The sequence below is a fragment of the Peromyscus californicus genome, unplaced genomic scaffold, assembly GCF_007827085.1.
Source record: "Peromyscus californicus insignis strain IS unplaced genomic scaffold, ASM782708v3 Scaffold_13__1_contigs__length_99412109, whole genome shotgun sequence".
Lineage (NCBI taxonomy): Eukaryota > Metazoa > Chordata > Mammalia > Rodentia > Cricetidae > Peromyscus > Peromyscus californicus.
Window position 1 is genome coordinate 95562710 of NW_026294424.1, and position 24267 is coordinate 95586976.

At 41.7% G+C, this 24267-nt stretch overlaps 1 protein-coding gene and 1 non-coding gene across 3 annotated transcripts in view; both read right to left on the minus strand.

The window, feature by feature from the left end:
- The window catches only part of LOC128108693 (ATP-binding cassette sub-family G member 3-like), a 77072-nt gene extending 65533 nt beyond the window's left edge, over positions 1-11539 (minus strand). The window contains exon 1 of one of the 2 annotated variants that reach the window (XM_052735592.1): positions 11290-11538. The gene's annotated coding sequence lies outside the window, so the exon portion shown is untranslated. Of the gene's footprint in view, positions 1-11289 lie in introns of both variants that reach the window. The other variant, XM_052735593.1, reaches the window with a different exon arrangement.
- Positions 8446-8548, minus strand: LOC128109226 (U6 spliceosomal RNA). The gene has a single exon (XR_008217760.1). It is a non-coding gene; the product is annotated as a U6 spliceosomal RNA (small nuclear RNA).
- Positions 11540-24267: the final 12728 nt, after the last annotated feature.

Below are 24267 nucleotides of genomic sequence, written 5' to 3' on the forward strand. Positions count from 1 at the left end.
TGTCTGTGTGGGTGTCTGTGTGTGTGAGTGTGTCTGTGTGAGTGTGTATGTATGTGTGTGTGTTATTATTTGTTTTGCTTTTTCAATCTCTTTTCACTCTTATCTAGTTATGGTAAGAGTGGTTGTCTCTAGTGTAGTTATTTCAATGGTGTTGGAGTTTATTTCTTTTTAAATTTATTTTATTATTTTATGTGTATAAGTGTTTGCTTGCATATATGTCTGCATATCACATGCATCTCTGGTGCTTGTAGAGACCAAAAAAAAAAGTCTCAAGTCCCCCCCAAAACCAGAGTCACAACAGTTGTGAGCTGCCATGTAGGTGCTGAGAATTGAATCTTGATCCTCTGGAAATGCAGCAAGTGTGCTGACCCGTCTCTCTAGCTCCTGGAGTTTCTTTCTTCTTGTTAGTAATGTATATATTCTGTAATCTGTGGTTTGGAAAACAGTACTTAGTATATTTCGGAGGCAGGTAGTTGCTTATGAAGTTACTCTGTCTCATGATTGTTGAGTGATGAAATTTCCACATTTCACTCTGTACCCTAGTGTGGGAATCCTAGCTATGCATGTGATGTGTGTACTGTCCATTTAGAGTTGTTCGGCACATGTGACACTGCTTGAGTATGCTCCCCCTTCAGTGAGAGAAAACTTCTGGAAGCTCAGAGGATCATGCACACCCTGGGTTCGGTTACTTATCTGAGTGACTGCTAAAATGAACAAAGCATTCTTCCTACACCGCCAGATTATGGTGGGATTAGGAAGACTAATGCTATCAGGCTCAGGACTCTGACCCTGAGGCCCTAAACTTAGAGCTCATGAGAAGGGAATGGTTGTAGTGAAGCTTAATGTCTCCTTTTTCCTGTTTGTGCCTTGATAGTCCCCACCCCTGACAGTTTTGCCATAAAATCTTCTAAAGCATTCAGATTCTCATATTTAATAGGAAAATATTTCAAGTCCAGTGATATCTATGTTGATATTTTTCTGTGCTTTAAGATTTGATGCCTCAGCATTTTACTAAGAAAAGTGCTCTTAAATAACCTGAGTGACTGGTCTCCTGGCCAGAGTGCCCCGGTCTCCAGGCCCCAGGCCTCAGGGCATGTCCCATGTGCCTCCCCCTTCCATCTCAGCCCCAGCAGCTGCTCAGCAGGTAGGACTCCTACAGTCAGGCCACTCCACCAATGCCACCACCCATTGGACTCTGTAATCTACAAGACACACCCCATCTTCCCCACCCTACCTAATCCACCATCCTCCCCCTGGCCAAACATCCCCTGTGGCATCAGTGACCCCCACAGGCACAGGCACCACTGCACCAATGGGAAGAAGAGCAGCCCCTGGAGGAACATGCACCACCAATATCAGTTGGAAGAGCGGGCACAGACAAAACCTACACCACTTGGAATAACAGACTCCATAGGCACAGGCACAACCCACACCAGCCAGAAGAACTGGTCGACAGCTGAATCTAGGTCCCCAAACGCACAAATATCAGCTGAGACAACCCACTCGATCTGACAACCAGATAATCACCAGAACCTTTGTCCATTCAGGCCAAAAGACAATAAAGGAAACAGACAATAAAGGAACAAAAAAACGCATCCAACAAAGACATCACAAAAATCAACACCTGTACCTATAATTACCCCAAATCCAGATGGGTAGACAGCACTGTAAGAATACATTCAACAACATGAAGAGCAATATGGCACCACCAGAACCTAGTGGTTCTACAACAGCAAGACCTGAACATCCCAACTTAGAAGAAGCAGAAGAAAATGACCTTAAAAATAACTTTATGAAGATGATAGAGGTCCTTAAAGAGGAAATGAAAATTTTTCTTAAAGAAATTGAGGAAAAGACAAAAAAATTGGAAGAAATCAGTAAATCCCTTAAACAAGAAAAAAACAATCAAACCAGTGAAGAAAACAGTTCAAGACTTGAAAAAATTGGAAGAAAGACAATAAAGAAAACACAAACTGAGGGAATTCTGGAAATGGAAAATCTGGGTAATTGAACAGGAACTACAGAGGCAAGCATAACTAACAGAATGTAAGAGATGAAAGAGGGAATCTCAGGTGTTGAAGATACAATAGAGGAAATAGATCGGTCAAAGAAAATGTTAAATCCAATACAAAATCTTAACATAAAACATCCAGGAAATCTGGGACACCATAAAAAGACCAAACCTAAGAATAATAGGGACAGAAGAAGGAGAATACCAGCTCAAAGGCACAGAAAATATATGCAACAAAATAATAAAAGAAAAATTTCCCAACTTAAAGAAGGACATGCCTATGAAGGTACAAGAAGCAAATAGACTGAACTCAAAAAAATGTCCCCTCACCATATAATAATCAAAACACTGAACATACAGAATAAAGAATATTAAGAGCTGCAAAGGAAAAGGCCAAGTAACATATAAAGGCAGACCTATCAGAATAACACGTGACTTGTCAATGGAGACTCTGAAAGCCAGAAGGTCCTGGACAGACATTTTGCAGACACTAAGAGACCATGGCTGCCAGCCCAGACTACTATACCCAGCAAAACTTTCAGTCACCAAAAACAGAGAAAACAAGCTATTCCATGGCAAAACCAGATTTAAACAATTCCTAACCACAAATCCAGCTCTACAGAAAGTGCCAGAAGGAAAACTCCAACCAACGAAAGTTAGCTGCATCCAGGGAAACACAGGCAATAGATAATCTCACACTAGCAGATCCCAAAGAAGGGAAACACACACACACACTACCAACAACAACAACAAAAAAAAACCCCACAAGAATTAACAAGCACTGGTCATTAATAGCCCTTAGTATCGATGGACTCAATTCATCTATAAAAAGACACAGGCTAACAGAATGGATATGAAAACAAGTTCTATCCATCTGCTGCATACAAGAAACACACCTCAACTATACAGACAGACACTACCTCAGAGTAAAGGGTTGGGAAAAGATTTTCCAATCAAATGGACCTAAGAAACAAACTGGTGCATCTACCCTAATATCTAACAAAATAGACTTCAAATTAAAATCAATCAAAAGAGATGAAGGACATTTCATATTCGTCACAGGAAAAAAAAATCCATCAAGATGAAATCTCAATTATGAACATTTATGCTCCTAATACAAGGGCACCCACATTTGTAAAAGAAACTTTACTAAAGCTTAAATCACACAACAAACCCCATACACTGATAGTAGGAGACTTCAACACCCGATTCTCACCAATGGACAGGTCTGCCAGACAGAAAATTAACAGAAACTAAAGGAACTAACAGATGTTATGACTCAAATGAACTTAACAGACATCTATAAATCATTCCACACAAACATAGAAAAATATACCTTCTTCTCAGCACCTCATGGAACCATCTCTAAAATTGACCACATACAAGGTCACAAAATAAATCTCAACAGATTCAAAAAGAATTGGAATAAACCGCAGTATCTTATCAGATCACCATGGCTTAAAGTTAGATTTCAACAACACAAATTGCCTACAAGCTCATAGAAACTGAACAGTGCACAACTGAATCACCACTGGGTCAAGGAAGAAATAAAGAAAGAAATTAAAGACTTCCTGGAATTCAATGAAAATGAATACACAACATGCACAAACTTATGGGACACTATGAAAGCAGTGCTAAGAGGAAAGTTCATAGCACCAAATGCCCACATAAAGAATTTGGAGAAATCTCCGAGTAGCAACTTAACAGCACACCTGAAACCTCTAGAACAAAAAGAAGCAAACTCACGCAGGAGGAGTAGATGACAGGAAATAATCCAAATGAGGGCTAAAATCAATAAAATAGAAGCAAAGAGAACAGTACAAAGAATCAATGAAACCGAGAGTTGGTTCTTTGAGAAAATCAACAAGATAGACAAACCCTTTTCTAAACTAACAAAAGGCAGAGAGAGAATATCCAAATTAACAAAATCACAAACAAAAGAGAGACATAAAAATGGACACCAAGGAAATCCACAGAATCATCAGGTTATACTTCAAAAACCTATACTCCACAAAATTGGAAAATCTAAAAGAAATGGATGATTTTCCAGGTAGGTACCACATACCCAAATTAAATCAAGACCAGATAAACAATTTAAATAGACCTATTACACCTAAGGAAATAGAAGCAGTCATTAAAAGTCTCCCAACCAAAACAAAAAAAAAAATTCCAGGGCCAGATGATTTGAGTGCAGAATTCTACCAGAATTCCAAAAAGAGCTAATACCAACACTTGTCAACTTATTCCACGCAACAGAAACAGAAGGAGTATTACCAAACACTTTTTATGAGGCTATAGTCACTCTGATACCCAAACCACAAAAAGATGCAACAAATAAAGTGAATTACAAACCAATCTCCCTCATGAACATTGATGAAAAAATAGTCAATAAAATATGGGCAAACCAAATCCAAGAAAACATAAAAAAAAAAATCATTCACTAAGACCAAGTAGGCTTCATTCCAGAAAAGCAGTGATCGTTGAACATACGAAAGTCTGTCAATGTAATCCATTATATAAACAAACTGAAAGAAAAAAGTCACACGATCATCTCATTCGATGCTAAAAAAGCCTTTGATGAAATCCAACACCCCTTCATGATAAAGGTCTTGGACAGATCAGGGATACAAGGAACATATCTAAACATAATAAAGGCAATATACAGCAAGTCAAAAGCCAACATCAAATTGAATAGAAAAATTCAAAGCAATTTGACTAAAATAAGGAACAAGACAAGGCTGTCCACTCTTCCCATATCTATTCAATATAGTACTAAAACTTCTAGCTAGAACAATAAGAAAACAAAAGGAGATCAAGTGAATACAAATTGGAAAGGAAGAAGTCAAACTTTGGCTATTTGCAGATAACATGATAGTACATATAAGTGACCACAAAAATTCTACCAGAGAATTCCTACAGCATATAAACACCTTCAGTAACGTGGCAGGATACAAGATTAAGTCAAAAAAAAATCAGTAGCCCTCCTATATACAAATGATAATCAGGGCTAAGAAAGAAATCAGAGAAACATCACCTTTACAATAGCCACAAATAATATAAAATATCTTGGGGTAACTCTAACCAAACAAGTGAAAGACCTGTATGACAAGAACTTTAAGTCTTTGAAGAAAGAAACTGAAGAAGGTATCATAAAAGAGAAAGCTCTTCCATGCTCCTGAATAGGTAGGATTAACAGAGTAAAAATGTCAATTTTATCAAAAACAATCAACAGAGTCAATGCAATCCCCATCAAAATCCCAACACAATTCTTCACAGACCTCCAAAGAAAAATACTCAGCTTCATATGGAAAAAGAAAAAACCCAGGATAGCTAAAACAATCCTATGCAATAAAGAAACTTCTGGAAGAACCACCATTCCCAACTTTAATTTCTACTATAGAGCTATAGTAATAAAAAGCAGCATGGTATTGGCATAAAAACAGACAGGTAGATATCAATGGAATTGAATCAAAGACAATGACATTAATCCACACACCGATGAACACCTGGTTTTTGAAAAAGAAGCCAAAATTGTCCATTGGTGTCTTTATTGTCCAATAAAGAAAGCATCTTCAACAAATGGTGCTGGCATAACTGGATGTTGATATGTAGAAAAATTCAAATAGATCCATATCGGTTGCCATGCACAAAACTCAAGTCCAGATGGGTCAAAGACCTCAACAAAAATCCAGTTACAATGAACCTGATAGAAGAGAAAGTGGGAAATAGCCTTGAACACATTGGCACAGGAGACCACTTCCTGAATAGAACACCAGTAGCACAGACACTGAGATCAACAATTAATAAATGGGACCTCCTGAAACTGAAAAAACTTCTGTAAGACAAAGGACATGGTCAATGAGACAAAACAGCAGCCTATAGAATGGGAAAAAATCTTTACCAACCCCACATCTGACAGAGGGCTAGTCTCCAAAATATATAAAGAACTCAAGAAACTAGACATCAAAATACTAAATAATCCAATTAAAAAATGGGGTACAGATCTAAACAGAGAATTCTCAACAGAAGAATCTCAAATGGCCGAAAGAAATTTAAGGAATTGATCAACATCCTTAGTCATCACAGAAATGCAAATCAAAATGATTCAGAGATACCATTTTACACCTATCAGAATGGCTAAGATCAAAAACAATGATGATAGCTTATTCTGGAGAGGATGTGGAGTAAGGGGAACACTCCTCCACTGCTGGTGGGAGTGCAAGCTTGTACAGCCACGTTGGAAAACAGTATGATGGTTTCTCTGAAAAATTAGGCCAATCTACCTCAAGACCCAGTGATACCATTCTTCAGCATAAACCCAGAAGATGTTCAATCATACTACAAGGACACTTGCTCAACTATGTTCATAGCAGCATTATTTGTAATATCCAGAACCTGCAAACAACCTAGATGCCCCTCAACCAAAGAATGGATAAAGAAAATATGGTACATTTACACAATGGAGTATTACTCAGCAGGTTAAAAAAAAAATGACATCACGAAATTTGCAAGCAAATGGATGGAATTAGAAAAAAATTATCCTGAGTGAGGTAACTAAAACCCAGAAAGACAAACATGGTATGAATTCACTCGTAAGTGAATATTAGATGTAAAGCCGAGGATAACCAGGATAAAATTTACAGCCCCAGAGAAGCTAGGTAACAAGGAGGACTCTAAAAAGGATGCATGGATTGCCCTGGGAAAGGGAAATAGATGAGATCTCCTAGATAGACTGGAGGTGAGGAAGGGTAGAAGGGAGGGGATGAGGGATGGGATATAAGGGAAAGGGATGGTCCAGCTGGGGGAGAGACAGAGTGGGAGAGCAATGAAAGAGAAATCTTGGTAGAGGGAGCCATTATGGAGTTAGGGAGAAACCTGGTGCCAGAGAAACTCCCAGGAGTCCACAAAGATGACTCCTAGCAATAGTGGAGAAGGTGCCTGAACTGGCCTTCTGCTGTAATCAGATTGGTGACTACCCTAATTGTCATCATAGAACCTTCATCCAGTAACTGAGGTAAGCAGATGCAGAGATCCACAGCCAAACCCTGGGCCAAGTTCCAAGGAATCCAGTGGAAGAGAGGGAGGAGGGATTATATGAGCAAAGAGAGTCAAGATAATGATGAGAAACCCACGGAGGCAGCTGACCCAAGGTACTGTGAGCTCATGGACTCTAGACTGACAGCTTAGGAGCCTGCATGGTTTTCTGCAATGGTCTCTATCCATTGCAAAGAGAAGTCTCCTTGAGGAGAGGTAGACTACACTTATGGGTATATGTGGGACTTACACTTTTGGGAGTGACACTATGGATGTAAGGACAAATGTTTACTGAGTGTTGTTAAGGATTATGCTGCTTTAGTAAATTACTGTTTATAGGTTCTCCTCCAATAACTGTGGCTTCACTAGCACTGGTTAGGTATCTAGGTTCCCAGTACCAAGCTCAATTAGAGACTGCCTTAATTAGGGTTTGTATTATTGTGAAGAGACACCATGACCACTGCAACTCTTATAAAGGAAAAACATTTAATTGGGTGGCTCACAGTTCAGAGGTTTGGTCCATTATCATCATAGTGGGACACGGCAGCATGTAGGCAGACATTTTGCTGGAGAAGTAGCTGAGAGTTCTACATCTTGTGTGTGCAACAGGAAGTGGTCTGTCTCTTGGGTGTGCCTTGAGCATACATGAGGCCTCAAAGGCCACATCCACAGTGACACACTTCCTCCAACAAGACCACACCCACCCCAACAAGTCCACACCACCTAATAATGTCAATTCCTTTGAGGGTCATTTTCTCTCAAACCACCACAGTTACTGCCAGGGCTTGTGTGCCACTATTTCACCCACAGGGCTACTGGACAGGTCATCACTGATGTGGTTCATGATGTGATTGCTAGGGAGGACTGTTGTGTCTCTCTCCTTTGGAAGCTTTCATGTGCCTTCTAGTACCAGGAAAGATAGTCCTCAGGGCAGGAGTGGGGAGGGGGCATCCAAGTCAGTGACAGCTCAGGGGACTCTGGGCCCAGTATCTGAAGTGTATGGTGTCTTCAGCAATAGGGAATTACCTTCCACCTCCAGAGGATAACTAAGGGCAATAGAAATAGACTGTATTTTTTAGGAGTCTCTTAGACAGCCCTGGCAACAACTCACAAGAGGGCTTCTCATATCTGGTATTTGTTTTTATTTTTTGTTAGATGGTCTTTGGGAGTTCCAACAGCCTAGATAAGAAAGGTTCATTAAACTATATATGTATATGTATACAGTGAATTGTGGGCATTATAGGTTTTATTGTTTTAGGTAAATAGTTAATAGTGTGACTCTTTGAGGCTTTTTCAACCATCATATTGTTATTTTATGTGCTTCTCTCCGTCTCCTGTATTTACCTCCCTCCCCTTTCCTAAGGAAAACCCCTTTCCTCCTATCAAATCAATCTTATCCTAAAACTATGAACTACTTCACCTAATTGTGTGTCATCATCGCACAGGGGCCATGCTAATCTTCTCTGTATCATTCCAGGTTTAGTATATGTGCTGCCAAAGCGAGTTAACTTTAATACTCCATTTCCATCAATAGACAAGTCAACAGACTTCAGAGTCAAACTGTGCCATTGATCAAATGGACTCACAAGACTTCAACAGAATATTCTATACAATCACTGAAGTCACATCCTCCTCAGCAGCTCATGGGTCTTTTGCCAAGACAGAAATCATTTTAAGCTGTAAAAATCATTTTAACCTGTAAAGCAAGGTTTAACAAATAAAAAGGTAATTTTTTTATCCTACCAGATCATAATATTAATAGATGGAGAAGTCTTTGATAAACTAAACTCATTCTTAATTACAGCCCTGAACAAACCAGGAAGACAATGCTCACACCTGCACACAATAATGGCCACTGTGATTCAGCATTATACTAAATAGGGAATGACAAGATAGTTCCTCTAAATATAGAATAGCACCAAGGGTGACTATTCTCTCAACTATTATTTAGTACAGGGCTTGAATCCTCAGAGAAATAAGATGAGAGAGAGAGAGAGATACAAACCATCAGGAAAGGAAGAAGTCAAATTACTCCAATTGTGGATGAAATGCTTCTATGTTTAAAATCCCACCGGGCTGACAGAGCACTTGCCTAGCATATGGAAGGCTCTGGATTTGATCCTCTGAACTACATACCAAGAAAAAGGCTCTGAAAACCATCCAGGATCTAGCAAGATGTCTCTGCAGGTGTCTCTGCAGGTAAATGTGCTGGCTGCACAGACTGGAGATCTGAGTTCAATCCAAGAACACCATGAAAAGGGGAACACAGTGGCATGTCTTTGGAATCCCAACACAGGGGAATCACCTGGAAGCTGAAGGGCGAGATAACCCGGAGGACCCAGCATGGAAGGAAGTACAGGGGAGATCGCCTCACAAGATTATGGAATTATGTTTGCACACCTCTGAATATACCCATAGCCACAGAAGTGTGCACTGTAAGTCAGTGAGAAGTATGATGTTAATTATACTACAATAAAGCCATTCCTGAAGAGAAAACGTGTGAAGCCAAAGTCGTCTAGACTATTAATTTTTATTTCACATCCTAAAGTGAGCTGGGCAATAATCTTTGTGAAGAAGAAATTTTAGTTTTCTTTGTACCAACATAGCTTCTGTGTGTGTGTGTGTGTGTGTGTGTGTGTGTGTGTGTGTGTGTGTGTGTGTAAGGTAGGCTTTCCAGTTCTTTAATTTCCATCTTAATCCTAATTAATTTCCTCAAGCAGCTGATTCTGACACTGCATACTTCATAGGGTTTTCAAATACAACCGAACTTAAATGAAAATAGTCAACAGACTATCCAGGGTGTCAGGAAAACTGCCCTGTACTGATGATACACTGTGTCCAAATGCACTGAAATGTCACATGGTGCTCCCAAAATATATTCGATGTGGCTATAAGGTAAGTATTTACCAAATACTTGAAGAACATGAAATTCACATAACCTATATAAAATCTTGGTTTGTCTTTAAGTAAGACCTGTTTGTTCATCCAGGGTGTCTGTAACAGGGTAAGGAACATGACATCTACAGTTTCCCTTAGCACAGGCACTGCTGCTGGCATTATGGGATGGTTCTAGGCACAGCCTTCCTTTGAGTCTCCTCAACATCCCAGATTAACACACACAAGAGATAGTCCCTCAAAGGCAAAGGCAGGAGAAGCTTCTCTGAAAAGCCACTGTGTTTCCCCTTCTTGTTCCTGAGCTGTGAGACTGAGGGGCCCCCTCTTGTTATGGTCCCAAGAATTCAACTTAGGTTCTGCTCCTGCAGAGGAGCTGGGTTCCATTCCCAGCTTCCACATGGGGACTTCCAACTGTCTGCCACTCCAGTTCCAGGGGATCCAGTGCCCTCTCTGGCCTTCAGGGGCACCAGGTATGCAAGCAGTGCACTTACATACATGCAAGCAAAACACTTATACACAGTAAATAAAAGTGAATAAATCACTTAAAATGTAACTCAGTTCAGCTTTGAGGGCCCCTAAATGTATTTATGTCGATTCCGATGTTCTTTCTCACAATTCTCCATTCTAGTTTGTATTTTATTTTCCTCTCATCCTGCCAAATGCTCCACAGATCCTTAGTTATGTGCAGAAAAGGTTCTGCATGTGTGTGCATTTTAACACAGGTTGATTGAAGAGAATGCACTGTTGGAGAGGCCTGTGTTAACACCATAGGAAGGGCTCTTCTGTGCAAATGCCCAGGCCTGGACACATGGTGCCCAATAAGTATGTGTTACTATTAAACTTTCTGTGTTTCTAAAAATAGACCAGCGATTACATTTCTAGTGTTACACAAGAAAAGAAGACAGCATTATAGATAGAAACACAGTCATTGAAAGGTTTACAATCTAGTTATTTTGGCCTTTAATTTTTCTGTCTGTTCAAAGTTTTTCCACACTATTTGAGTAAGAGTTGTAAGAAGTTGTTGAATATCTGTATAGCAAACAAGAGATTTTTGAACAAATTTTAAATCGTGAGATAAAGGAAAAGAATAAATTGTTCCGGCTCCTAAAATACCAGTGCTAACAAAATCCTTTTGCACTTGTGGTAAATTCACTGCTTGATAAAACTTTACCCCACTCAACATCAACTTTATTTACCTTCACACATTTGGAGATCAGAGGTTGTACATCCTCAACCCACCGCTGTGAACACCATACCCTCTGCAGACAGATGACATGGCCAGTAGTCTGCATTTCACATTTGCAAATGAAGCTGCAAAGGATTTCCCAGCCCTGCCTGCCCACACTCACCAGGGTCAGATGCAGGGGCCCAGTCTCCTTGTGCACAGGACGGGAGGAGAGCTGCAACTTCTCCCCGGGGCTCTGGTTTCTGCCCCTCAGCGTCCTGGAGCCTCTGCTTCCGGGCCACCTAGGCTGCCCTCCTTCAGGGGCCGCGACCTGGGCAGCTCCCAAAGAGAGGACAGGAAGTAGCCTGCCGGGACAGCATGGGGTGGGAGCAGGGGGGTGGGAAAGGTATGCCGTGGGGGAGGGGCCCTATGGGGCCCTGGGATTGGTGCACCCCAGCTCAGGGCGAGCTTCCAGAGAGCTGGGCAGTCTGCACTGCACTGAGGGTCAGGCCCACACCAGTGCTGAAAGATGAAAATCAGCATCCAGAATCCCAGGGGAGACAAAAAGAAAGTAACGGTTGCGGGCGGGGGCGGGGAGGGGGCGTGTTTAACAGACAGGGGAAAGAAGCAGGAGGCGAATATATGCCTAACACAGAAAGGGACAACCCCGGGGGGGGGGGGGGGGGGGAGGTCAGGACAGCCCAGGATATGACTTGTTAAGCGCCCAGGTTGTCAATATAAATTGATTTATAGTTTCATTTTATATCTGAAGAGACCAATTGAGAAATAATTCACTACTCACTATTATAATCCCTATAACCTAGAGGTTGGGCAGGAGGACGGAGGGACGGAGGGACGGACACCACTGTGAACCTGCAGTCAGATGGTGCAGTGTGTGCAGTACAGGACACTTCCTAGACCACAAAGGTCAATGTTGAAAACAAGTCAGTTTCATCCTCTAATAGTCTCTGTAACATTCCAGCGTGAATGGGGGAGGGTCACAGGAGCCCTCCCCTCCAGCTGAGGAGCTATGGACAGTTGATGACTGCCAGGAGAGGGAAAGTCGGTTTTCTTCAGGAGTGTGGTCCTTGGTGTGTTGACTATCCAGGGGATGATTCTACTCCATGTGTACATGGGCAGCACTGACTGGACTCGGTGGTCATTGAAGAAGGGGAGGGAGAGGGATGGGGAGGGAAGGAGAGGAAGGGGAAAGGAGGGAGGATGGAGGGAGGGGGAGGGAGGGAGGGAGGAAGAGAGGATGGGGGAAGAAGTTGTCGGGAGGGGGACTTTGGGGGGAATTCTGTTGTAAGGTAGCAGTGGAGGGTGAGTGAGGTCCAGTATGATTCAAGTACATCCTATGTATGAAGTTCTCAAAATGCTTAAAGAATAAAAATTGTAAAAGTTTTTGATAAAGTTAACTTTTATTAAAGTATGAGATACACACAGAAAAAGTACAGGCTGGGCAGTGGCCCGACTCTGTAAGCATGAGGACCTGAGTTCAGATCCCCAGCACCAAGTGAAAAGCCTGGTAGTGGTGGGGAAGCAGGGGGATCCCTGGCACTTAATGACCAGCTACTCTGGATGAATCCCTGATTCATTCCTCAGGTTCAGTGTGAGAGTGAGGATAACACTATTGTTGACCTCCACAGGGATACACACCCACATACAACCACACATTCACATACATACAAAATTATGCAAAATCTGACTAGACAGCTTGATGTATATTCACAATGTGACATATTGTATTTGTGAAACTCAGATTTTTTTATAGAACATTTCGAGTACTTCAGACGGAGGAACAGGAGCACACACCTATAATCTCAGGACTCAGCCTGAGGTCCAAGGTTTGCAAGTTGAAGGACAGCCTGTGCTACATAGAGGATGCTGGCCAGCCTGGGCTACAAAGTGAAACTGCTTCTGCCCTCTACCTTGAAAATAAAAGAGCAGAAAGAAAAGAGAAGAGGGAGGAATGGAGAAGGACAGAGGTGGGGGAGGGGGAAGGGGAGAGAGCAGCAGTGAGACACACAGGAAAGACAGAGGACCACAGGGCTTCCCTCAAGGGAAGGACCATCATGGCCGCCCTTTCCAAAGGTCACCGTGTTCTTCCTTCTGTGCATTTGCTGTCTACTTCTAGTTAGTTTTTACTTCTATTGTGTAGTAGTGCTGGTACCTAACCCAGGGCTCCAGGCCTGCCCCAGGTATGCCAGAGTTACATCCCCAACTCTGAGGATCTGATAACTATGTAATCAACTTTCTAGTTGATTCTCTTCACCCCCCAATCCTAATCTGGCCTCACTCTAAACCCAAGTGGATCTGGAACACCTGCCGTCTGTGGCACCTGGAGTCTCTTGGACCAGCAACTAATAAGGAGGGATCCCACATCTGTGCCAGAATTTTTGTTTAAGGACCAATGACTCTGGGAGCAGCATTATCCACTCGTACAGGTCACCACCTTTCAAACTCAGCTTTTAAATTATTTTTGTTTAATTGACTTAAAACGTGTACATTTTCACACAGATCTTGTTGCAGATGAACTTCCTTCTACTTCCTTCCTCCTTCTTTACCCCAAAGTGAACCTTTATACTCCAGTGTTCCCTCTCTATTTTCATATAACACATATGTACTGTCCTCCCCAGTAATGGCCCCTTTCACACTTCCTGGCCTCTACAGGCATGTGACTTAAACACAGAAACCTAAAAATTTCAAGGTAGAACCAACATTTGAGAGACAACATTTGCATTCCCAGGCCTGGATTACCTCACTTGGCATAATATTTTCAAGTTCCATCCATCTTCCTACAAATTTCATTTTCTTTACAACTGAATAAAATTCTATTGCACACTGAAGTGACTAAGGCAAAGTCATCCTGTCCTGTCTCCATTTTGGTCAGCTCAGACACTTCTCAGCCCTCCTCCCCACAACAGTGGTTTCTGCCTTGGAATCACATTTGGCATTCCCAAGACCACTTTGGTCCATATGTATTAGCGAAAATAATTAGTGATATATGAACTTAAACTAAATTAACCAAAGAAAATATAAGTCAAAATGAATTCTCAAATTCTCATGTTGTATTTGAAATATCCATGTTCTGTCAAAACAAATGATGCAAGGTAACTTTGCCTCTCATCCAACATCAATGGGATTGTAGGTGTTGCCTTTAGAATGCTGTACCTCTGACCTTCTGCACCAGGAGACTTTGAACCCACTCTTGGTCAATGGCCAAAACTAAAGGACTTTATAAACCTAATTGTCTACATTAGTGTGGTGGTCTGTATCTTCCTCACATGGATTATTACAGTGCCCCATTTCCATTACGTTCCTCCCCCTGCCATCTCAGCACTGGACAGCTAGGCTATCTCCATTTCCATTACGTTCCTCCCCCTGCCATCTTAGCACTGGACAGCTAGGCTATCTCCATTTCCATTACGTTCCTCACCCTGCCATCTCAGCACTGGACAGCTAGGCTACCTCCATTTCCTCTAGTATGTCTAGAGCAGCAATGAACACAGAGGGGCAAGTATCTCTGTAAGAGGAGACAGAGTCCTTTGGATTATGTGGTGGGAGAAAATCCTCACCAGCTACACCCTTGACAGGGGAATAATAGCCAGAGTACAGAAAAACCTGAAAACATCAAGAAAGCAAATGATACAATAAAGAATAGGCTATGGAAATAAACAGAGTTCTCAACAGAAGAAATGCACACACCAAAAAAAAAGAAAGAAAAAAGAAACAAAACCCAATGGATAATAAGTATTTTTTAAAGTGCTCAAATCCTTACCCATTGGGGATTTGTAACTTACACGATTTGAGGTCTATCTCACTCCAATCAAAATGGATACCATTGAGAAAACAATTGGCACCAAAGATGGTGGTGATGTGGGGGAGGGGAAGCCCTTCCTCTCTGGTGGTGGCTGTGTAAACCAACACAGGTGCTGTTGAAATCAGGGAGGAAATTTCTCAGGGACTAAAAATAGAACTACCATATAAGTGAGTATATCCTGGTCCCCAGTTCTATTCCATTGATTGGCATTTCTATATCTGTGCCAGTACTGTACCGTTTCTAATACTACGGCTCCCTCGAATATCTTGAAGTCAAGCATGATGATACCTGTAGCATCATTCTAAGATGTTTTTCTATTTCTGTGAAGAATGGTGGAATTTTAGTGGAGATTATATTGAACCTATAGACTTTTTTTTTTTTCTGAAACAGTGATTTTCACAACAGTACTTTTTCCAGTCTACATGCATGGAAGGTCTTCTTTCTGAGATCTTTCTCAATTCCTTTTCAGTGTTTTGAAGTTTTTATTGTGGGGATCATTCTTTTCCTTGGTTAGGTTTCTTGCAAGGTGTTTTGTTGCTTTTGAGGCTGCTGTGATTAATATTGTTTCCTTGATTTCTTTCTCAGCCCATTTGTCATTGATTACAGGAAAGCTACTGATTTTTGTTTATTAATCTTGTGTCCTAGCACTTTACTGAAGGTGTTTATTAGCTCTAAGAATTTTCTGGTGGAGTCTTTAGTCTGTTATGTGTAGGCTCCTGTTATCTGCACATAAGGACACTGTGACTTCTCCCTTCCTGTGTGTCTCTGTCTTTCTCTTGTCTTTAGCTAAGATCTCAAGCAGTGTACTGACCAGGAGTGGAGAGTGCAGACTGCCCGGGCTTATTCCTGATCTTAGTGGAAATGCCTTGAGTTTTTGTCCAGGTATCATGATGTTGGCTGCAGGTCATTCAGTCCGTATCATTCTGAGGTGTGTCTCCTCCATTCATATTCTCTTCAGGGTTGTTTTCATGAAAGGGTGTTGGATTTTGTCAAGGTCCTTTCCTACATCTATTGAAATAATCAAGTGATTTTAACCTTGAGTTTATTTATGTAGTGTATTACATTTATGATTTGTGTATGTTGAACATCTCTCTATCTCTAGAATGGAGCCACCTCAATCATGATGAACAATTGTTTTCCTGTGTTCTTGAAATCAGTTTGCAGGTATTTTATCAAGAATGTATCTATGGTGTAGCTAGAGTTTTCCTGACTGGCCACAGTCAGGACAAATCTCTGCCACCCGCCAGTCCCACAGCCACTCAAACCCGACCAAGTAAACACAGAGACTTATATTGCTTACAAACTGTATGGCTGTGGCAGGCTTCTTGCTAACTGTTCTTACAGCTTAAATTAACCCATTTCTATTAATCTATACCTTGCCACGTGGCTTGTGGCTTACCGGTACTTTACATCTTCCTTGTCCTGATGGTGGCTGGCAGTGTCTCCCCCACCTAGCTTCCTGTTCTCTCAATTCTCCTCTCTGTTAGTCCCGTCTATACTTCCTGCCTGGCCACTGACCAATCAGTGATTTATTTATTGACCAATCAGCACCACACTTGACATACAGACCATCCCACAGCACCATGGTCACCATCATTTGATATTTTTGTGCCTTTGTCTGGTTTTGGTATCAAGGTAACACTAGTTCCATAAAATGACTTGGGAAGTATTCCTTCCTTTTCTACTTTAGGAAATCTCTTGAGATAAGGTACTGTTCTACTATGAAGGCCTTGTAGAATTCTACAGACTCTATCTGAGCCTGGACTTTTGGAGCTGGTGTATTACAACTTCTATCTCATTTATATTCTTTATCTCCTCTGTATATAACTTTGTTAGGTCATAAATGTCTAGAAATTCAGTAATAACTTGGATTTTTTCTACTTAGTAGAATATAAGTGTATAAGATATGCCTTTAAGATTTTCCAAATTTTATTGATGTTTGAAGTAATATCTCCTGTTTGTCTATAATTTTATTAATTTTAATTGCCTCTCCTCTTCTTTTGTCTAGTTTGGCTAAGGGGTCATTGACCTTGCTTATCTTTTCACACAACCAGCTCTTCATTTCGTTCTTTGCTGTTGTAGTATTTTATGTTCTGTTTCATTTCATTAATTTCTACCCTGATCTTATTTGTTTACATCTGTTTCTGTTGGGCTTGACATGTTCATGTTTGCCCAAGGACATAAAAGGTGCATGTTCAAACATTACTTTAAAAATAAAAACGGAGGAAAGATTCAGAGTTTAGATCAAATGTCATGTCAACAGCATCTAACCTTGTCTCACATGGAGAACATATTCCCAGATAATGACTTTTTCACTATATCATTACTACCTCATAATTGGGAGAATAAAACTCAACTCTGACCTCCTTATAGTCAGTTGAATTTTCCAAGTCCTTGTATTTAACCGTTTTAGCTGAAACTAGTATCACATTAAATAAATGAGTCTTTATTACAAGGAACTAATGAAAATTACTGCAATTCTTAGTGAGCTTTTCCTCAGCATCCAGTGAGGAATGAAAGGGGATAATAATCAGCAGGCAACTCTAGACACCCAACACCTATTGGTACAGGTTCCTGAGTGTGTCTTTCACCTCCTCTGCAGACTCCAAGGATAAACATTGTCAAGGCACTTACTCCATTCCGCCACTCTGTATTACAGGATTCTGGAAGTGATTGACAAGGTCAGGACCACAGAAGGCCACAGAGTCACGACAGGACACACAGCGATCACTTCCTTCCAATGCTGAGGCTATTGGGAGGTTCTGCTTTCAGAGTTGCTCTCCTGGGATTTTGGTTCTCACACCTGCTCTCCAGCCAATCATCCAGGAAAAAAGAACAGGACAGCTGAGGGGGGAGAGAGAGAGAGAGAGAGAGAGAGAGAGAGAGAGAGAGAGAGAGAGAGAGAGAGAGAGAGAGAAAGAGAGAGCTCAGTCAATGAAGTGTTTACTGCACAAGCATGTGGACCTACTGATCCCTGGACACACATGCACTAGGTGGGTCGAGTGGCCACACAGTAACTCTAGTGCTGGGATAGTGGGGATGGACAGAATCCTGGAAATTACTGACCCATCAGCCAGGCTAGCCACTGAGAACCAAACCAAGTGAGAGACTTAGCCTAGAATAAAAACTTTTTAAAAAATGAGGGTGATGTAATCCGAGAAACACCTTAAGTTGACCTCTGGCCTCCACACGCATGCACATGCATACACAAACATACTCACACACAAACACATGCACACAAATAATAATGGAAACAGAAGGAGATAGCACAAAGAAGAGGAGTTTCTATTTGCCACAGTCCTCACCTTGACTTGGTCACTGATGGAGGCTGTGTGGGTTCCAGAATCTCAGGTTCTAGACGTGGACCCCAGTCCTGCAATGGGAGAGATGGCTATGGCTAATACATGATTAAAAGCGCTTAATTACTTTGTTTTTATATGTATGGGTGTTTTTGCTTACATGGATGTCTATGCATTACTAGCATGCCTGGTGCCTGCAGAGGCCAGAGAGAGCATCGATTCCCTAGAACTAGAGTTACAGATGGTTGTGAGTGTCCATGTGAGTACTGGGAATAGAACCCAGGTCCTCAGGAAGAACAACATGTACTCTTAACCATGAAGCCATCTCTCCAGCCATGGCTGAGAGCTTTTAAAATCAATTCCAAGCATACACTTTCTTGTTTGGCAGGAAAACAGTACCATGAAAAGAATCCTTTCACTTTCTCAAAAATTAAACCCATGCAATTGCTTCAGAATATTGACATTCATTTGTTTTCTTTGTAAATCATCATCATCATCATTATTACTATTATTAGAATGTGCGTGTGTGTGTGTGTGTGTGTGTGTGTGAGAGAGAGAGAGAGAGAGAGAGAGAGAGAGAGAGACAGAGACAGAGACAGAGAGAGAGAGGGGGGGGAGCACCTGCTGGGGTCACAGAACAACCTGGTGCAGATGGTTTTCTCTTTCCTCCTTTACACATGTTCTGGGATCAAACCAGGCTTTTGCAGCACGTGCTTTACTCACCGAGTTATCTCAACAGCTCTGGTTTTGCTTTGCTTTGTTTTATTTTGTTTCTTAAAACTTACGGTCTTTTAGGACTTAGAATGTATTGCTCCAAAACCTTCTGGCTTTCAAAACTTGCAAAGTCTCCACTGAGAAATCAGCCGTTACTCTAGAGGATTTTCCTTCCTATGTGACTTGTGTTTATCTCTTGCAGCTTCCGGTGCACTCTCTTCGTTGTGTGTACTTTAACTATGACAGGCTGTGGGGAGTCTCTTTTCTGGCCTTGTGTCTTTGGTGTTCTGTGTACCTCTTGTGTTTGTATGGTCATGTCTTTCCTTAGTGTGGGGCTGGAGAGATTGATGGCTCACTGCTAAGCACTGGCTGCTCTTGTGGTGGTATTGTGTTCCCCAAAATATTATGAACCCTAATAAACTTATCTGGGGTCAGAGAACAGAACAGCCACTAGATACTTAGGCTAGAAAATGGTGGCACTCACACCTTTAAGCCTAGCATTCCAGAGGCAGAAATCCCTCTGGATCTCTGTGAGTTCAAGGCCACATTGGAAACAGCCAGGCATGGTGACCCACGCCTTTAGTCCCAGGAAGTGAGCCTTTAATCCCAGGAAGTGATGGCAGAAAGCAGAAAGGTATATAAGGCGTGAGGACCAGGAACTAGAGCTAGTTAAGCTTTCAGGCTTTCGAGAAGCAGTTCAGCTGAGATCCATTTGGAAAAGAACACAGAGGCTTCCAGTCTGAGGAAACAGAATCAGCTGAGGAATTGGCAAGGTGAGGTGGCTGTGGCTTGTTCTGCTTCTCTGATCTTCCAGCATTCACCCCAGTACCTGACTCCGGGTTTGATTTTATTAATAAGACCTTTTAGGATTCATGCTACATGCTCTTCCAGGAGTCCTGAGTTCAATTTCCAGCAACTGCATGGTAGAACACAACCATCTGTAATGGGATCAATTCCCTCTTCTGGCACGCAGGCATACATGCAGACACAGCACTCATATACATAAAATACAAGAATAAATAGTTTTAAAACACTTTTTAAAAAGAAGTTCCTGTAAAAATATTACCCTTGTTTGAGCCTTTTTTTTTAACTTACTGGACTTTTTGTTTATTATTGTTTCTGATTTTATGTTTTTATAGGGAGTATGTGTTTATTATGGTTTTGTTTGCTTGCTTTTGTTTGTTTTCTAAAAACAGAGAGGAAGAAAAGTCATGGGTTTGTGGGTGGGGAGATGGGCAGGAACTGGGAGGAATTGGGGAACAGGAAAGCTTGATCAGAATATATTGTATGGAAAAAATTTCAATAAAGGTATTTTTTTAACTTGAACAGTTTGGGAGGCCCCCAGGCAGTGGGACAGGGACCTGTCCTTAGTGCATGAGCTGACTGTTTGGAACCTGGGGCCTATGCAGGGACACTTTACTCAGCCTGGGCAAAGGGAGGAGGGGACTGGACCTGCCTTGGCTGAATCTACTAGGCTGAGTGGAATCCCCAGGAGAGTCCTTGCCCTGGAGAAGATGGGAATGGAGGGTGGGCTGGGGGGAGGGAGGGCTGGAGGAGGGAGGACAGGGGAATTCGTGGCTGATATGTAAAATTAAATTAAATTATAAAATAAATAAAAAAAGAAAAACCAAACAAAAATTCAAAAAAATAAATAAATAAAAAATAAAAAGAAAGTACTACAATTTTCAATGAGCCTGATGAGCTTCACAATGTAATCTCAGGTCCCCTCACAGAGTGTTCTGAGTTTTCTATTTATGAGCCTGTAGAGAAGATGATCAAAGAGACATGGAAAATGATTGCAGACTCAGAAGCACAGAGGTGGTTTACCTGCAAGGTGGTTGGCAGCCATGATCAGTTGTAAGGTTTTACTCCACATTGCTAACAAGGCAGAGTACAGGCCTCATTTTGGCGTCTAGATCATTACCTCTGTATATTCCCCCAGCATCCCTCTTCCTTAGGCATCTAGCCCTTTCGCATTTCCCCAGCATCCTATATGAAACCAAGGAAACCAAGCACAAAAAAACAGCAAAGACAGAACATCCTTGACATACATGTCCTGAGACTACACTCAACCTTTTGCTCCATCTTATTCCTGGCGTCCTGAGTGTCCCAATCCCCTTGTTCACAGAATATTTTAGGAGAGCTGGTTCTTTTTTCTTCTTGGTTCTCTTCTTCCATTTTTTAGGTCTCTTCTTGTTTTTATATTCTTATTTATGCCCCCACCCTGCTCCTAGGGTATGTCAGGAGATTTTATAAACACTAGTACAACCTTTTTATCAAGAATTTTCAGGTTGTGTCTTAAAATAATGAGCTTCTGATTTTGCCTTTTTCCTGTGTTTTCCCAGTGGCTGTTCTATGACAGTGACAGGGAGGCTGTGGGAAAACACGGACAGTTGAAAATAACACAGCTCCCCTGATTTTGGAAGCCCTGTGGAGACATGCACCATGGAGGGTAGTGGAGACAGCAGACATTGAAGGGACACATTGACCGTTGTGAGGCTTTGGTGAAGTTCCCAGCCAAAACCACTGGCCATGAAAAGAACTGGCTGTTCTAGACGGTGAAACATAGATACTGCCCGTGGGAAAATGTGGTTTCTAAATATGTTCCACAAATGTACACTGGGGTGTGGAAAGCGTTTACAAATGCTTGGTTTGTAAAGCCCTTGCCATTCAAGTGTGAGTGCCTGAGTTTGAATCCCCAGAATCCATGTGAAAGCACATGGTGTAGTGTGCATATGCACTCTCAGTGCTAGTGTGGCAAGGCAAGTGGCAGAGACAGAAAAATACCCAGAAACCTGTGGGCCAGCTAGCACAACTTATAACAAACAACATGGGTAGCATTGACCTCCACAGCAACATGGCACACACAGACCTTCCCTTACACATGTAGACAAGCACTCACACAAACATGGACACACATCATGAGAGAGACAGACAGTTTTTAAAAAACAAGAAAACTGCAATTTATTTTAATTTTGTAGTTGCAAACCTCTTTAGAGCTGAAAAGAAACCGCTTTCCTGTTTTGCTAACACAAGAAGCAACCGAGTTCCTAGAAATGCCCCAGTTACAGAAGAGGCTCAGCTGCTTTCAGTTTCCACCAGAGTTACATTCCAGGAAATGCCTTTTCAGGGCCCGGCTTTGGCAGCAATCCTGCAAGGCTGGAAGTGTGTTCCCGCGTGGAGGGAGAACACTATAGGTCAGATCCCCAGACCCACCAGCCCTTTCTTGCTGCCTTTCATGACAGGTATAAGGCACACTTTTAAAATCTTTCTCTAATCAGACTATACATAGACAGACCTGCTGCCAGGGCCAGGCAAAATGCTAAGAAATGCCAATCAACATTTTTAGTTATCTCTGAAATGGTGGCAAAAAAAAAAAAACCACAAACTTGAATCATACCACCTGCTCAGAAATCTTAACCACTTCCTATTGCCCGGGATATGCACCATCTCCACATGACCCTGTGTGCCATCTTATGCACACTGACCCCTGCTGCCCTGTTCTAAGCCTTGTCTAACTCTGCACAGTCAGACTTTCATTCAAGAAAACTAGATACCTGCACACACATGCACATACATATGCACACACATGCACATACACATGCACACACATGAAAGGTTGATCTGGTGTGGAATGTTTGGACAACATTGCAAGGCTCTGAGTTTGATCCCCAGCACTGAAAAGGAGCTAAGGGTCTTCCTCAGGCTTTATTATTCCTTTCAAGTGGTGCAGCATGCTCACACCCATCAGATACCTCTTCATGCTCTCCTCAAAGCTGCCTGCTCCTCGCCCTCACTCCTGTCCTGTGCTCCCTGCTCCTCACCCTCACCCCTGTCCTGTGCTCCCTGCTCCTCACTTTCACCCCTTTCATGGACACCCACCAATAGTTATGCTCAGTCTTCTCCTGAGTGACCTCCAGGCATGGAAAACATGGAGGCTGACATACTTTCTGTTAGAGCCTCTAAAGCTGAGTCAGCTCTCCACCAGTACTTCACAGGGGTCTCTTCATTCTTCTGCACAAATCCCCTTCTTTGCTATGGATTCCTGCAAGGAAAATGTACAGAGATGTGACCAAATGGGAAGAACAGAGAAACTTTCAAAGAACCCGGTAGGAAGTCAGTTTGACTATTTCTCATGAGAAGAGTATTGTGATGTAAGACTTGAAATAAGTCAAAAATTTAAAAACTTGACTTATTCATGACTAAGAAGACAGCAATGACTTCCTCCTCACAGGCTGTGTGCACACCCAGCAGCTCCTGGAGCGTGTCTGTGGGGAGCCTCAGTCGCTGGGCCATCTGCTCACTGTGGTGGTCAGCTGCCTTCTGCACAGCTGCTGAGTTCTCACGCTGGGCCAGAGTTGTCACTGCATCATCCAGACAAGGCACAGCTCCACTGCTGATGGCATCCATATAGGTCGTCACCAGAGTCCCCAGTCCTTCACGAACCATGAAGTGTTCTACATGAACTACAATGAAGTGTAGCCAGTCTATGAAGTGTTTGAAGATTACCTATCTATCTGACATACATCTCTGTGTATCTAGACAACCTAACTAACATGGCTATAAGTATGACAAACATGAGTGACCAAACAGGTTAAAGACTAAGGTTTCACATTATAAACATGAACAATCTGTAGACAGATGTACAGTATAAGGACAATGAACTCGAATTTGTGACAATGTACAAAAATATCTTAATCAGAGGTAGAAATGTATAGTGCAAAACTATACTTGTTATATTGTACATATGTTCCTACTCATATGTACAATATAACAAGTATAGTTTTGTATTTGTATCAATATACAAATTATCTTAAACAGGAACAGAAAAATAACTTTACATTTGTATCAATATACAAGAATCCATACCAATGCGTACTATCTAAAGCTGATAGTTTTTAAGTTGGTTTACAAATAGATACAATAATCTACCTATTATCCTATTCTATCTATTCCCCTTTTTTCTTTTCCAAAAGAGATTCATGAGTCTAAACTTTATTATTCCACCAACAAACCTATTACAACTTATAACCAACCCCTAACAGATGACAATTATCCATAACCCTGAGAAAACAAAAACCTGTTGGGAGAGGTCCCTTTCTTAGAATTGCTTCCGGCCGTCTAGAGGACAACAGTGTCTCCGTGGGATCCTGTAAAAAAAACTAAAACGATGGTTAAGTCTCATTAGTACTAGCTGTAACATTTGTAGCCAGACTCAGAGTGAAGTAAGATGGTGGACCATCTCAGCTGGCCACCTTAGAACTGTCCTGAACAGTTTGCAGTCCGAAGCCTATCTTTGTGTGGTGTTTATTGGCCCAATGGCATC